We start from the raw sequence: 16,766 nt of genomic DNA on the forward strand, positions 1-16,766 counted from the left end.
AGGTGAGTCAGTAGTCAGTCTTGCTGAGGACCTGGTCATAGAAGCCGTAGTATCATAGAGTTGGAAGGCAACCAGGGGGCCATCTAGTTCAAACCCCCCCCCCCCAATTCAGGAATCCTGCCCACAGCCTTCCCTGGGTGGGCTTGAACCATCAGCCTTCTGGTTAACTTGTAAGATGAACTGACCCATTGCCACTGCCTGACAATGCAGACTAGAATACAGAGGATCCAGATACCGGCCACAGACTCCTATCTCTAATACATTAAAAATCATCTGTTAATGTAGAATAGGCAAGTACAGCTGTCGGGCTTGGCTATCCAGATTCCAAGGGGGTGGATGCTACCAGGGAAGGCAGAATACAGTGACACTGAAGATTCTCTACTAAATGCCTTGGCATTTAGATGTCGGCCATCAGCCAAAGAAATTGAACTGGCAATAGCCCAGTACATCAGGTTTTTCTGCCTTCTGCTGTTTATGTAATGCTGAAGGCGGCGTTTCAACTGGAACTGGAGTTCTTAGCATGCTTAGAAGCCTCAAAATCAAACCATACTATCCCCTGGTGTCACCCTCTTTAGGCCCCAGATCCTCCTCTCCCACTTCTTTTTAGTCAACAAACTTAATCATGTCAGTGTGTTTGGTATTTCCCTACTCCGAAACCATTCTAGACCTATAAATCGTTACCAAGATCTTGCAGAGGTGTATACAGTATTTGATATGAAGACAGACAACTCCCATCCACCACTTGGGAGATCCCGCAGCTTATGTCTTGCGCAAACAACTTGGATGTATGCCTGTCGTAATCGAGTCTTTCAGAGGCTTCTACTCCTTTCCCTTCCCCCCACCTGATTCCATTAGGCAGGAACAGCTGTGGGCCCTGTCAGCTGCCTAAGGATGCCAGCCGCTGACATTGGTCCTAAGTGTGCTAGGCAGAACAGGCAAGGAATAACACAAGCATCAGCACCTTCAAGAAAAAAAATTATGGCAGGAGCTTTCACAGAGTAGAGAGAGCTGAGCCCATTTCAGATGTGTGAAGTGCCATCAGGATCTGGCCATGAGACCACAGAGAGTTGCAGAAAGGGCCTGAGCTGGTCTTCCTCCAAGTTGGTGAGTCACAGACTTCCCTCTGTAGCAGCGTCAGGGGGACCTGTCGCCCTCTATAGGTTGAGATGTAACTTCCATCAGCCTGGGGGACCAAGGGCAGGGATGATGGGAGTTGTAATCCAGCCACATCTAGAGGACCACAGGTTCTCAGCCCCTGACCTAGTCCCTGGTCTGAGCAAACATTTGCCGATGGGATAGCTCAGTCGGCAGAGCATGAGACTTACCTTAATCTCAAGAGTCGTGAGTTCGAGCCCCACATTGGGCAAAAGATTATTTGGTTGCAGGGGCTTAGACTAGATCAATGTTTCCCAACCTTTTTCCGACTGTGACCCCCTTCCAACCTTGTTACCTTCCTGTGGACCCAACCCCATCCTACTGATTGAATGGTTGCTATTTAAATGTTTTGTTTGTAAAGAGAGGGAGATCCATCTTCCATGTACGTATTGTAAAAAGTAAAGAACACTTATTTGACTCCAGTTATTTGACACAGAGAGGGAACCTACAGATAACAGTCGAAAAGCATACCCTCCAACATTTCTTTGATGAAAATAGGAACGTCCTATTCTTTAAAAATAATTAACTATTTATACCCTGCCCATCTGACTGGTTTGCCCCAGCCACTGGGTGGCTTCCAACATATATAAAAACATAATAAAACATTAAAAAATCTTCCGTATACAGGGCTCCCTTCAGATGGCTCAGGGGTTGGATAACTCGGCACCCTCCAATATTGCTTCAATGAAAATAGGGATGTCAAAGAAAAGCGGGATATTTGGGGATCAAATCAGAAACGGGGACAACTTCAGTAAATCTGGGACTGTCCCTGGAAAATAGGGACACTTGGAGGATCTGCAAAAGGCGCACAGGGAGTTCTGTATATGTGGGAGAATTTTAAAAAGCAAGTGGTCCTCACTGACCTGGTGCAAAAATATATTGTCATCCGAAGAAGCCCTGGCTGCCTAGATAAAACACTATAGCCTCCCACACCTTTACCTCGACTGTCTTTGGGTCCAGTATTGGACCACTTTGATCAGATATTCCCAGCTGATGTGGACAGACTCCTCCGAGCTGGAAAGCCCACCACTTGCCCTCCTGACCCGTGCCCATCCTGGCTGATTGGAGCATGTCCAGACAAGGTGCGGGCCCCCCTAGGTGACATTAATTTGTCCCTTGGCATGGGGACATTCCCAGGGGAGCTGAAGGAGGCAGTGATGCGTCCGCTCTTAAAGAAAACACCATTAGATCCTTCAGATCTATCCAATTACCGCCCAGTTTCGAATCTTCCATATCTGGGTAAGGTGATGGAGACAGCAGTTGCTGAAAAGCTTGGTGGATTTCTGGATGAAACATCGGCCTTGGATCCATTCCAGTCCGGCTTTTGTTCTGGTCATGGGACCGAGACGGCTTTGGTCGCCCTAACAGATGATCTCTGTAGGCAGCTGGATCGAGGCGGGTCGGGGCTGCTGATCCTTTTAGACCTGTCAGCAGCCTTCAACATGGTCGATCATGAACATTTGGACCACTGCCTTGCCAACGTGGGGATTAGGGCAGAGTCTTACAATGGTTGCGCTCTTTCCTTTCTGGTCGGGGACAGAGGGTGGCATTAGGGGAGGAGCTGTCGTCATACCACTCCTTGGTGTGTGGAGTGCGGCAGGGTGCAATTCTCTCCCCAATGCTTTTTAACATCTTTATGTGCCCCCTCGCCCAGATTGCCCGGAGTTTTGGTCTGACCTGCCATCAGTAAGCTGATGACACCCAACTCTATCTGTTGATGGACGACCAACCTGACTTGACCCCAGACACACTGATTAGATGTTTGGAAGCTGTGACTGGATGGCTGCGTGGGAGCCTTTGGAGACAGAGGTCCTCTGGCTGGGTCGGGACAATATGGAGCTAGGGGCCCAACTCCCATCTCTTGCGGGGGCGCAATTAGTGCCAGCGCCTTCTGTCAAGAGTTTGGGTATAATCCTCAGTGCTTCACTTTCTGTGGAGACGCAGATTGCAGCTACAACAAAGGCGGCATTTTTCCATCTCTGCCGTGCTAAGCAGTTGGCCCCTTACCTCTCTCGCCCTGATCTTGCCACTGTGATCCATGCAACGGTCACCTCCAGGCTTGATTATTGTAATTCGCTCTACGTGGGGCTGCCCGTGAAACTGACCCAGAAACTCCAGCAGGTGCCGAATGTCGCGGCAAGACTTCTTACGGGGTCTTCGCCGTGGGATCACATTCATCCAGTGCTATACCAGCTGCACTGGCTCCCAGTGGAGTACAGGATCAGGTTTAAGGTGCTGATTTTAACCTTTAAAGCCCTATACGGCCTAGGACCCTCGTACCTACGGGACCACATCTCCTGGTATGTCCCATGGAGGACCTTACGGTCTGCAAATAATAACACCTTGGAGATCCCGGGCCTCAGAGAGATTAGGCTGGCCTCGACCAGAGCCAGGGCCTTTTCGGCCTTGGCCCCGGCCTGGTGGAACACTCTGCCACAAGAGATCAGGGCCCTGCGGGATTTGACATCTTTCCGCAGGGCCTGCAAGACAGAGTTGTTCCACCAGGACTTTGGTAAGGGCACAGCCTGACTCCCCTTTTCTTTTTGTATAAGAACTAGAATGAAAGAGGCCTCCCAGCATTCTCACAGGCCCATATAAGATCAGTGTAAACAATTGGGCCGATGAGGACTTACTGTTCCCAACCCTAACCCTGCAGAAAGCCAGCTAATTAGACTTTATTCTGATTTTGACCTGTTTTTAGGAGGTAATTATTGTTTGATTTTATACTAACGTTATATATCTGATGTTAGCTGCCCTGAGTCTGACTTTGGCCAAGGAGGGTGGGATATAAATAAAAGTTTATTATTATTATTATTACTATTATTATTATTACCTGGGAGTAAGGCCCACTAAACTCATCCAGCTTTCTTCTGAGTAGACATTTAGTTATTTACAGCATGTGGCACTGTGGGTTAAACCACAGAGCCTAGGACTTGCCGATCAGAAGGTCGGTAGTTCAAATCCCCATGACAGGGTGAGCTCCCGTTGCTCGGTCCCTGCTCCTGCCAACCTAGCAGTTCGAAATAATGTCAAAGTGCAAGTAGATAAATAGGTACCGCTCCAGCGGGAAGGTAAATGGCGTTTCTGTGTGCTGCTCTGGTTCGCCAGAAGCGGCTTAGTCATGCTGGCCACATGACCTGGAAGCTGTACGCCGGCTCCCTCGGCCAATAAAGCGAGATGAGCGCCACAACACCAGAGTCGGCCATGACTGGACCTAGTGGTCAGGGGTCCCTTTACCTTTTTACATGCAAGTCAGCAGCACCAAACGACCATGCTCAGCTAGGCACTGGGGAGCCAGGCCAACGCTGTCAACGGGCCCTTTGCTCCTTGGCAACATCCAAATGCCCCAGTCTGCTAGGTGCCAGATTGGAGTCAGGCCCACGCTGCCACCTGGACCAGCACTGGCGGGAGCCAAAAGCAGTGGTCAAAAACGGCAGCCTCAGCGATCTTGGAAACAAACCAGAACTGCTCCATGAAAATGCATGTGGCAAAAAGAAGCGCTAGGCTGCCCCCTGGTGGCCCGCCCCTTACCTGCTTGTGATTGGCCAAACAGATAGCCAGCCATTTACGTACTGTAATTTTCACCTGTGCCCCCCTTGGAATATGCTGGGACACCCCCGCCCGAGGGGGGCCATATGGCCCCCAGTTGGGAAACACTGGACTAAATGATCCTTGTGGTCCCTTCCAACTCTGTGGTCACTCTGTTGCATCACCCACCAGCCAAAATCCCCTGTGTGGCTTTGCAAGTTTCCCCATTAAACCCATGATGTTGGAGATGTAAAGGGGGAACACAGGGAGACTTGCAAAGGCAGCTGGTTTAAGGCAGTCTCATGTTCCCTTTGGGAGAGCGGAGATGTCTTAAAGAGTTGCCTTTGAAGCAGCTTCTCCCCTCCTTTATTTATTTTTCCTTTTTTATGGTCTGAAACTTTTATTATTATTATTATTATTATTATTATTATTATTATTATTATTATTATTGGTTTTCACATATTACATTACAATACAGATGTACAGTACCAAAGCCAACACCATTTCCTCCATATCCCCCCATACATTTACATTTCTATTTCCTCAATCTATCATATTATTATTCTTTTCTCCTTCCTCCCACTTCCCTCCGCCCCCACTCGATTTCCCCCACATTGTACAATTTAAAATAATCTTTGCATTCTACAACCTTCTCAAATCATCTATATATTCTTATTATCTTCCCTTACTAATTTTTCTTCCATCCAGTACTTCACGTTTTAATCTAGGCATATTAGCATATTTAATATGCTAATATTAGCGTATATATTTCTTTGAGCAATATTTTGCAATATATTCATCGAAACATTTCCACTCCTTTTTAAATTTTTGATTTGACTGATTTCTTACTATAGCAGTTAATTGTGCCAAAATTAAATATTCATTTAGTTAATGAATCCATTCTCCCCTCCTTTAAAGGCTCTGCCACCTGAATCAACCTTTGACAACCCTCCAGACATTTTGGACTAAAACTCCCATCAGCCCCTGGATAATACAAGAAGGTGAGGGAAGTTATCTGCTGGGGGCGGGGGAGCACAAAAGAACACCCCCACAATGCACACAGGCAACCTCATTCTTCCCTGTGCAGCCCTTTCACTGGAAAGCAGGGCCCTGGGAGAAGGTGTGGCGTAGCATTGCTCCACAGAGGATCCTGTTCCCTCTCCCCACCCTGCTTGGATGCTGTCCCTTACCACTTGGGCCTTGGGACAGTGAGCACATGAGCTAATAATAATAATAATAATAATAATAATAATAATAATTTATTACTTATACCCTGCCCATCTGGCTGAGTTTCCCCAGCCACTCTGGGCGGCTCCCAATCAAGTGTTAAAAACAACACAGCATTAAATATTAAAAACTTCCCGGAACAGGGCTGCCTTCAGATGTCTTTTAAAGATAGGATAGCTGCTTATTTCCTTCACATCTGAAGGGAGGGTGTTCTACAGGATGGGCGCCACTACCGAGAAGGCCCTCTGTCTGGTTCCCTGTAACCTCACTTCTCACAATGAGGGAACCGCCAGAAGGCCCTCGGCGCTGGATCTCAGTGTCCGGACTGAACGATAGGGGTGGAGACACTCCTTCAGGTATACAGGACCGAGGCCGTTTAGGGCTTTAAAGGTCAGCACCAACACTTTGAATTGTGCTTGGAAACGTACTGGGAGCCAATGCAGAGCTCTTACGCTCCGTCAAAAACTGAGAAGAAGGGCAGAGCTTTCAGATTTTGTCAGCAATGAATTGTAGGGGATGTGTGCCCACGGGAGAGCAGGCCATTATATCAGACTCTAGCAGCTGAAGTCTCAAGTGGGATTATTTCCCATCACAGCCAACCCGGGTCAGAAGGGTGTTAGAGCTCACGCCAGACTCCCATCCCAGAGGGGCTGCTGAGATTTTCCCCTCAGTCATCTTTGGACCATACGCTTCCCAGAAGACTTAGAGAAGTTTAGGAGAAAAGATCAGGAGCCTAGTTCCCAAAAATGCCCAGGCCAATCTCTTTTGGCCATTTCCCCCCCTGTTTTATCAGCTCAGGGCATCCTTAACCGAGATCTCCTGAGCTGAGACAGGGTGGCAAAAGTGGCCTCCTTAATTGGTGAACTGCAGCGTGGCTGAACGTGGATGCAGATCAAGCCTTGCAACCTTGCCTTGTGGAAGGGGATAAATTCTTCGGGGAATCCCTATTAGTGCGTCTCGACAGTAAAGGAAACTCAGCAAGCCACACCATCTCACCCCCACAAAAATACCCTAAGTCCTGCATACATACTCCCAGTTTTTCCTGCAGCTGGTGTAGCCTAGTGGCTAAGATGCTAAGCTGTAAATCAGGAAGTGCCCAGTTTGAATCACTAATTACCGTATTTTTCGCTCTGTAAGACGCACCAGACCACAAGACGCACCTAGTTTTTGGAGGAGGAAAACAAGAAAAAAAATCTTCTGAATCTCAGAAGCCAGAACAGCAAGAGGGATCTCTGCGCAATGAAAACAGCAATCCCTCTTGCTGTTCTGGCTTCTGGGATAGCTGCACAGCCTGCATTCACTCCATAAGACGCACACACATTTCCCCTTACTTTTTAGGAGGGGAAAAGTGAGTCTTATACAGCAAAAAATACGGTAATCAGTTTGAATCACTAATTACCGTATTTTTCGCTCTATAACACGCACTCGACCATAACTCGCACATAGTTTTTAGAGGAGGAAAATCCGTAGGCATGCCACCCGTAGGCATTCCCTCCATAACATGCACAGACATTTCCCCTTACTTTTTAGAAGGAAAAAAGTGAGTGTTATGGTGCAAAAAATACGGTAACTCACTAAGTGGCCTTAGGCAAGGGATTTTCTCGTAACCTCAGTCCCCTTACTTGGGGCATAATTATAGTGACTACCTGATAGGGCTGTTGTAAACAACTACAGCCAGATGATGTATGTGAAGCTCTTTGTATCCTTGGAAGCACCACAGAAATGCCAAGTTTTGCTTAATCCATGCAAATCTTCCACTCCAGACCTTCCTAAGGGGGCTGGCTAAGCCCTCTGCCTTTGGAAACAACAGGCAGTCTAATCTTTTTTTAAAAAATAATAATTTCTATACTGCTCTTCATCTGAGGATCACAGGACAGATTACAACATAAAAACCCTAAGGCAGAGAGCGTCTCCTGCACACACACACACACACACACACACACACACACTCAACCTTAGAACCCATCAGTGGGAAGAACCAGTACTTTGGCCATGTATAGAATAGTCTTCCACAAGCTGGTACAAACCATCTCAAAATCTCCTCCACTTAATTCTCACCCACACATGTAGCTCAGTTGGTAGAGCATAAGACTCTTAACTTCAGGGTTGTGAGTTTGAGTCCCAAGTTGGGCCAAAGATTCCTGCATTGCAGGAGGTTGGACTCGACAACCGTCCCTTCCAGCTTGACAATTCTATAATTACGACAGGAAAAAAACACCCCATCAGTGGTAAAGCATCTACTAGACCAGCCTTTCTCAACCTGTGGGTCCCCAGATGTTGTTGAAGTACAACTCCCATCACCCCTAGCTAGCAAGGTGAGAGCTCAGGAATGATGGGAGTTGTAGTCCAACAACATCTGGGGACCCACAGGTTGAGAACTGCTGTAGTAGACAAAATAAGTTTAATTGCAAGAGTAATCCTGCCTACATTCTCCGTTTGGAAGAAATATGAGAACTGGAGAGTAGTCCTCAGCTCCGATAACCTTAAATGATGATGATGATGACGATGATGACAACGACATTTCCATGGCAGCCTGGGAGTTCTCCAAGCCCTGAGCTGTCTAAGTCTTGAAAGACCTCTCATCAGAAGCCTACCTTCAAATCTTGGTCTTGCCAGATCGTTTTCCTTCTGAACGGTGCCAGTTCCATGTTAGGTTCTCCCATTTGCTCTGACCTTGGTACCAGCGCCTTAATGAAGGTGACAACCATTCTAATGATGTTCCCCTGAGAATGGAGAATCCCATCTTTACCCACATCTAGAGCACGTACTTGCTCACTGGAAGGACAGGTCCTGAAGCTGAGGCTCCAATACTTTGGCCACCTCATGAGAAGAGAAGACTCCCTGGAAAAGACCCTGATGTTGGGAAAGATGGAGGGCACAAGGAGAAGGGGATGACAGAGGACGAGATGGTTGGACAGTGTTCTCGAAGCTACCAGCATGAGTTTGACCAAACTGCAGGAGGCAGTGGAAGACAGGAGTGCCTGGCGTGCTCAGGTCCATGGGGTCACAAAGAGTCGGACACGACTAAACAACTAAACAACAATAAGAAGAGCACTTACTACTCAGTTCAGTCTCCTGGTAGAATGCCTTCAGCAATCAAACTGCATCCCGTTTTGCCTGAAAACCTTTTTCCTATTTTAATCACCATTTTAAAAGGCATTAAAGCAAGAATCATAAAAACAAAACAACAATTTGACATCTTGAATGTGGCCTGGGAAATTGCCTTTCCCCTGAAATATGGAAGGGGCACAATTTTTCTTCCTACTTCCCCACCCCAAATGGCTTTCGACTGGGTATGCGTGTCGTCTCTTTTCTTCGCCATCTTTTGAGAGGGATTCTGCTACAGATCGATCACAGGGCGCAGATGATCACCACTGCCAATATCAGCGCCTATGGTGAGGATACTGGTGAGCTGAGAAGAGGGATTTACGCTGGACCATTTCTCATCATGAGATGACCCCAGTGGTCTACTGCTATGAGAGAGGGAGGGAGAAACCTCTCCCTATCCAACTTTCTCTGCACCATGAATAATCTTATGAGCCTCTAATCACACCTTTCCTCATTTCTAAACCAAATAGCTTCATACATTGCAGTCTTGTCTTTGCAGTGAAGGAGCTGCAGCCCTCTCAGATTTGCGGACATTCATCAGTGACCAGCTTTACAGGCTTCCCACAGTTTAGTGCTGTGAGAACAGAACGATGGACTGAATCTAGCAACAGTGGCGTAGCGTGGGTTGTCAGCACCCAGGGCAAGGCAAGTAATTTGCGCCCCCTAACCTGTGGATTTGCGCCCCCTAACCCTAATCCCCAGATGTTGCGCCCGGTGCGGCCAGCCCCCCCCTGCACCCCCCACGCTACGCCACTGTCTAGCAAGGCTCCTCTTAATAATACAGGTGAAACTCGGAAAATTAGAATATCGTGGAAAAGTTCATTTATTTCAGTAATTCAACTTAAAAGGTGAAACTAATATATGAGATAGACTCATGACATACAAAGCGATATATGTCAAGCCTTTATTTGTTATAATTGTGATGATTATGGGGTACAGCTGATAAAAACCCCAAATTAACAACCTCAGAAAATTAGAATATTGTGAAAAGGTGCAGTAGCTATTCAATCCATAACATCTACAATGGGTTCCTGAGCCTTTAAATGTTCTCTCTGTCTAGTTCAGTAGGAAGCACAATCATGGGGAAGGCTGCTGACCTGAGAGTTGTGCAGAAAGCCATCATTGTGACCCTCCATAAGGAGGGAAAGCCTCAAACGGTAATTGCAGAAGACGGATGTTCCCCAAGTGTTGTATCAAAGCACATTAATGGAAAGTTATGCAGAAGGGGAAAGTGTGGAAGAAAAAGGTGCACAAGCAGCAGGGATGACCACAGCCTGGAGAGGATTGTCAGGAAAAGACCATTCAAATGTGTTGGGGACTTTCACAAGGAATGGACTGAGGCTGGAGTTAGTGCATCAAGAGCCACCGCACACAGACGGATCCTGGAGATGGGCTTCAAATGTTGTCTTCCTCTTGTCAAGCCGCTCCTGAACAAGAAACAACGTCAGAAGAATCTTGCCTAGGCTAAAGAGAGAAAAAAAAGAACTGGTCTGTTGCTCAGTGGTCCCAAGTCCTCTTTTCTGATGAGAGCAACTTTTGCATCTCATTTGGAAACCAAGGACCCAGAGTCTGGAGGAAGAATGGGGAGGCACACAATGCCAGATGCTTGAAGTCCAGTGTGAAGTGTTGATTTGGGGAGCCATGCCATCAGCTGGTGTTGGTCCACTGTGCTTCATTAAGTCCAGGGTCAACGCAGCTGTCTACCAGATTTTGGAGCCCTTCATGCTTCCTTCCGCAGACAAGCTTTATGGGGATGCTGATTTCATTTTCCAGCAGGACTTTGGCACCTGCCCACACTGTCAAAAGTACCAAAACTTGGTTCAATGCCCATGGGATTACTGTGCTTGATTGGCCAGCAAACTCACCTGACCTGAACCCCATAGAGAATCTATGGGGCATTGCCAAGAGAAAGATGAAAGACATGAGACCGAGCAATGCAGAAGAGCTGAAGGCTGCTATTGAAGCTTCCTGGTCTTCCATAACACCTCAGCAGTGCCACAGGCTGATAGCATCCATGCCATGCCACACTGAGGCAGTAATTAATGCAAAAGGGGCCCAATCCAAGTACTGAGTACATATGCATGCTTCTACTCAGAGGTCTAATATTGCTCTATTTGCAGTCCTTGTTTTGCTGATTTCATTTAATATTCTAATTTTCTGAGATTGTTAATTTGGGGTTTTCATCAGCTGTACACCATGATCATCACAATTATAACAAATAAAGGCTTGACATATCTTGCTTTGCATGTCATGAGTCTATCTCATATATTAGTTTCACCTTTTAAATTTAATTACTGAAATAAATGAACTTTTCCACGATATTCTAATTTTCCGAGTTTCACCTGTATGTTTCCTGCAATGCTATAGAGTGGTACCTTGGTACTCAAACGCCTCTTTTTCTCAAACACCGAAAACCCAGAAATAAGGGTTCTGGTTTTCGAACTTTTTCGGAAGCCGAACGTCCGATGCGGTTGTCCGCTATTAAGGATACTCAGCATTTTATTTCTGTTATAGAAGGTCTCGCTGTTCCCCAGGGTGGCTGTGGAAATCCAGCCAGATGGGCAGGGTATAAATAAATTATTATTATTATTATTATTATTATTATTATTATTATTAGCTACTTGGGATCTTGAAGCTTTGTATACTAATGTTCCATTGGATAGGTTACATTCCCTGGTTGAACAAATACTGCATGACAATAATCAAAATGATCCGCCGGTACATGTATTACTCGATCTGTTGGACCTTATTCTTGAAAATAATTTCTTCCGCTTTAAAGAACAGTTTTATTTTGAATACAAGGGCGTGGTGATGGGCGCCCATTGTGCACTATCCCTCACCTGTATCTATATGCATTATTTTGATTTAGAATATATTTTGAGTGATTCGAACCCATTTAGGAAGCATTTATTGGCTTATTATCGTTACATTGATGATTTAATTTTTGTTTTGGACCAGGATATATTCTTGGAATTTGACATTTGGTTAAATCAATGTGATACAGCTTTAAGATTTACTGGCAAAAAGAGTGAGGTTAGCATTCCCTTTCTAGATGTTGAATTATTTTTTCTTACTGAACGTAATGAACATGTCATTAATTTATGTCCATTTCGCAAACCTACTGATAGAAATTCTTCATTATCATTCTAACCATCCGGTCCAATTAAAAAATAGTCTCCCGTTCAGCCAATTTATTAGACTCAAAATAAATTATTCCTTTGATACTGATTTTTTTAAAAATGCTGCACCCCTTTCCTCTTCATTAAGAGATAGAGGATATCCGCAGGAAATAATTCAAACAGCCTTTGAAAAGGCTAAAAGAACTTCTAGGCAGGAATTGTTAGTACCAAAACCTAAAAACAATTAGGACAGGATTTTTGGTTCTATAGAGTACAAATCCGCTCCACTTCCCAGTGGGGAGGAGTTGCGGTAGACCGCGTGGCCACCCGCTCCCCACTGGGGGCGGGGGACTCTGGGGGATCCCTGGGGGATCCCGGCCACGTCAGCGCCTGGCCAGCCAACCCGCTGGCCAGGGGGCCGGGGCCGTTTAAACGGAGGAGCGAGCCAGAAGACTTTCTCTTTGGCTCGCTTCCTCAATCACCCACCCTCCCTCCCTCCCTATTTTGCATGATAGGCAATGGCCTTGCTATGGACTTCAGTTGATCACCTTGGTTGTCCGAGGGGCCTGGTAGGAATTTTTCCACTTGGCAAATTGGCACTGGCCACTTGCTTTTCGCCTACCTCGTGGCAATCGTCACAAGTTTGTTAGGGTTGCGGTTAGGCATTGTTTGACCTTGTGTGGGGGAGGGGAGGTGTGGCCATCACCTGCCCCTCCATGTTTAAGGGTATTCCGTTAAAGGAATCCGGGGGTGTTGTTCTAGTCCGAAGGGGGCTAAGGCCTTGACACGACCCCGACGGGAACACCAGGGGGAGCTTGAGTTGGTCCGCATCGACAGGGCTCCCCCTACCGGTGGCTTGCCCTTACTGGGGACTTCCTGCCCAATGGGCAGGAGTCAGATATAGTCAGGTCCAATCAATGCCTAAGCCAATACCACTCACATTTTGTAATTTCAATAAAGTTGTGGCCAAAATTTGCCCAATAACATAAACCTAATATCCGTGTCCTTGTGTGAGTTATTTCCAACGAAGATTGTCTTGCAACAGTTTACAAATTGTTCTACAAAAAATTGTGTGTACTGTATCCATTGTGCTTGTGGGCTTTTATATGTAGGTAGTACTACCCGTAAGGGACGCTGGTGGCGCTGTGGGTTAAACCACAGAGCCTAGGACTTGCTGATCAGAAGGTCGGTGGTTCGAATCCCCGCAACGGGGTGAGCTCCCGTTACTCGGTCCCTGCTCCTGCCAACCTAGCAGTTCGAAAGCACGTCAAAGTGCAAGAAGATAAATAGGTACCGCTCCGGCGGGAAGGTTAACGGCGTTTCCGTGCACTGCTCTGGTTCGCCAGAAGCGGCTTAGTCATGCTGGCCACATGACCCAGAAGCTGTACATTGGCTCCCTCAGCCAATAAAGCGAGATGAGCGCCGCAACCCCAGAATTGTCCGCGACTGGACCTAATGGTCAGGGGTCCCTTTACCTTTAGTACTACCTGTGCAATCAGGACTAGAATTTCTGAGCATAGGTCCAAAATATGCAATGCTTGCCTTAGTCCAGCATTTCCAGCAAGAGGCTCATACTGAAAATGACCTGAGTTTTTTTCATCCTGCGGACTTTTGAAAAACTGCCTTTTAGACCTGTTGATGTACGAAGAGCCTTGTTACAAAAAGAATACAAATTAATATTTCAGCTAGGAACCTTGTTTCCAAAAGGTTTGAATACTGAATTTGACCTTGGTTGTTATATATAAATTTATTTTTGTGCCTTCGTTTGTTTAGCAATAACAGAGAAGTGTTACTGTACCTTTAACCATGTATGAATGTGATTATTGATTCCATGCACCTGTAATGTATTTAAATGTTTGGGATCACCAGTTTCTACATTTGCTGTGCCTGTGAGTACCTTTTGTCCTGAGCGAACTGTGTTGAGTGATTAGGTAAGATACAACATGAGATGGGTATTGCATGTATTTTGTGGCTGTTCATTTATTGTAACTGGATTGCCATTCTGTATTATTCTATATTATTTAGCATTATGGACTGATGAAGTTTCTGCAAAACCTGGATAATATCCGGAGAACAGGTCTCATCTATTTGGCTTCAACTGATCATTTGGCTTTGCGCTTCCAGCTGACGACTACTTAAAGAACGCTTTTTGGCAACCGCTCCTAAGTTTATGGCTCTGTGCTTCCAGTGAACAACTATTTGTTCCAGCTGTGTTATGATGTACTTATCGCATACATAACCAGTACAGCAACTAGAGAGACACTGGTACATTCTATGTTCACGAGTATCTCCTGGCTTGATTATACACATTGCACTTTAGTCTGCTCATTGTCTAGTTGGTTTATGAGGTTATATACTTATTCTAGTAAAATTGTTCTTTATATTCATAAGCCAGTTCTGGTGTTGTTGGTTTGTTGTTTAATTATTGTTTCCTGGGCACCTGTACCTATGCAAAGCTGCGCCTTGGTTTTCGAATATTTCGGAAGTAAAAAGGACTTCCGGAATGGATTAAGTTTGGCGCTTTTGTTTTTGCTATTTATTTTGCATTTTTGTTTTTGAGGCTTTTTTGGTTGATTTGTTTTTTGTGACTGTGTGGAACCCAGTTCAGCTACTGATTGATTGATTGTGTGACTGTGGAAATGGATGAAAGCCCCCCCATCCAAACAATGACTAACATCAGTGCAGGTAAGAAAACAAAATTAATTTTGATTTTTATCATCTACAATACTGTCTTATTTATTGTATAGTGCAGTACATTATTGCTTTCATTTTATGGATCAATGGTCTCGTTAAACAGTAAAATTCATGTGAAATTGCTGTTTTAGGGGTTGTTTTTAAAAGTCTGGAATGGATTAATCTGTTTTGCATTACTTTCTATGGGAAAGCACACGTTGGTTTTGGAACGTTTTGGTTTTGGAACGGACTTCCGGAATGGATTAAGTTTGAAAACCAAGGTACCACTGTATGCCCATCTTGAGACAGGCCAGTAGGAACCATGCACAGCACCCCACGTTGAGCCATGGCATACCTATATTTTACAAGGGCATCAGCAACTAGAATTTTGGATTTTGCTGAATCTTTTTTCTTTTTTTTCTTTTTCATTTATACTTTTCAACTCTATAGACTTCATTAGTTTTACAATCAATTTAACATTTCAAAATCTGACTTCCTTCCCCCTCTTTCTGTGGTTCCTTAATTTTTATTTTTTATTCTGCATATCCAAATTCATTTCACTTGCTCATTTAATTATCTACTGTAGAGATATACTCTTATGAAACTGCAGGTTGTTACAATAATCCTGCTAATGTTTTTATCTGTTTACAGTTTATCTGTAAATACTCAATAAACCATTTCCACTCTTTTATAAAAAGTTTGTTATCTTGATTTCTTATTCTTCCCGCAAGTTTTGCAATTTCTGCCTATTCCGTGAGTTTTTGTATCCATTCTTCCTTTCCAAAGACTTCTGTTTCTTTCCACTTTTGGGCAAGTAGCATTCTTGCCACTGTAGTAGCATACACAAATAAATTTCTATACAATCTAGGTGGTTCTGTCCCTATAATTCCCAATTGTTTTGGGAATTTTGCTGAATCTTATCCCCTCCTGTCTTAAACGGTATACCTGCAAACACAGCTGTCTCCAGAATTTCCTTTTCCCTCCAGATCCATTGTCCACACTGGGCCCTCCTCATCCATCCTAGGTCTTCTTTAAGCCTCTCTATGAAGAGGGGAAACAAACGGCTGCTTTTTCAGTGTGGCAAGTCCACTGCTAGGCTTGGGGACCTGTCACACACTCAGCCTTGCCATCTTTTGGCACCAGACCAATATGTAAAGTACAGATGTAGCTGATTTGTTTTCAAGTCAGATCAGGCGATCACCTAGCCTGGAACTGTCTACTCTAGCCTTCCGTGATCTGCCACCCTTGGGATGTTTTTGACTGCAATTCCCATCACCCCCTGGCAGAATTTGGTACTCCACTTCTGGCAACAAATAGTGTTGCCTCTGCTTCTAGCAAACAACAACAACAACAACAACAACAACAGTAGTAGTAGTAGTAATAATAATAATAATAATAATAATAATAATAATAATAATAATAAATATTTTATTTATATCCTGCCCTCCCCAGCCGAAGCCAGGCTCAGAGCAGCTAACAACAGTAAAAGTAATACAGCATTCTAAAATTAATTCATTCTAAAATCAATTCAAAATCAAATTAATGCCAACCATTTGGCTAGAGTTCTATGAAGATTACCAAAGGAGGGGGTCAGACTGTGCCTTGGCCAAAGGCCTGGTGGAACAGATATGTCTTGCAGGCCCTGTGGAAAGATGTCAAGTCCCGCAGGGCCCTAGTCTCTTCTGACAGAGTGTTCCACCAGATCGGAGCCACAGCTGAAAAAGCCCTGGCTCTACTGCAACCTGAAATGCTTTGGATTGAAAATTGAACCTTGGACTTTCACCCATGAACTATAGTAGCAGTCTCTCCCGTGATTGGGAAGGGTGGGATTCGAACTCACGACTTCAGCAATCTCAGGACTGCTTTCCATGACTAAACTTCACCACATCATCTTTGAAACAGGTGTTTGTGAATCAGGAAGCAGCAGCAAATTGACAGCACTCGCTGTTTGTCAAA

This window comes from Podarcis melisellensis (genome assembly GCF_964234715.1).
Source record: "Podarcis melisellensis genome assembly, chromosome: 8".
Taxonomy (NCBI): Eukaryota; Metazoa; Chordata; class Lepidosauria; order Squamata; family Lacertidae; genus Podarcis; species Podarcis melisellensis.